Raw genomic sequence first — 958 nt, forward strand, 5'->3', positions numbered from 1 at the left:
ATTGTACAGAGTCCGTAACTTCTTCGCCGATGAGCAGTTAGCTAAAATTTATAAGAGTCATGTGCGCTCTCAGCTTGAATATTGCTCACCCTTGTGGAATGGTTGTGGAGAGGTTGCATTAAGACAACTAGACAAAATTCAGAATAAAGCTGTTAGAATCATTAACAACCCTGCCATTACATATAAACTACCTCCCCTGCAAGTAAGAAGGAATGTTGCCTCCCTTGCATTATTTTACAGATATTTTTTTGGCAAATGCTCAGACGAAGTTGCGTCCATGGTGCCACCTCTCCATGCCTTCCCTCGTGCTACACGGGCATCTGGTAGCGCTCATGACTGGAATGTCACTCAACCATATTGCAGAACTTCTGCCTATCAGAATTCTTTCATTCCCCGAACTGCATCTCTCTGGAACTCGCTTCCCCAGAGTTGTTTTCCTCCAAATTTCAACCCACAACTGTTCAAGTCTAACTGTTACAGATATTTTATGAAGAGAGGACACCAGTAATCTGGTGTATGGATTATTTTTTTTCCCCCATTTGTTTTTCCTTCCTCCGTTCTGTTATTAAAAAAAAAAAAAAAAGTTAAATAAAGTAGTCTGGTATTGGCTGGAGCAAAATATCACAATAGCTCAGGTGATTGGCAGGTCATTGGCTTCATATTAACACTCTCAGGCTCCTGTGACTCATTCCCAGATGAATAAAATCGTCTGGCATTAGCGAGAATAAATACGAGAAGGTTAATTAGGAGAGGCTGCATTATCTGAAATATCCGGGTGAACTATCCCCGCAAAAATGCTTCACAGTGATCTATATATTAATTTTCTGCTTTAAGACAGTACGAGAAGAATTATGAATGCCTAAATATCTGTCTGTCTATCTATCTATCTATTGCCAGACGCCATAATCCCGTAAGGGGTGGCCATTAGACTTTGAGTTACTTGTTTTACGGGGAGGGG

Source organism: Coenobita brevimanus, chromosome 81, assembly GCF_032717465.1.
Source record: "Coenobita brevimanus isolate Jiangsu-jjx chromosome 81, ASM3271746v2, whole genome shotgun sequence".
Taxonomy (NCBI): Eukaryota; Metazoa; Arthropoda; class Malacostraca; order Decapoda; family Coenobitidae; genus Coenobita; species Coenobita brevimanus.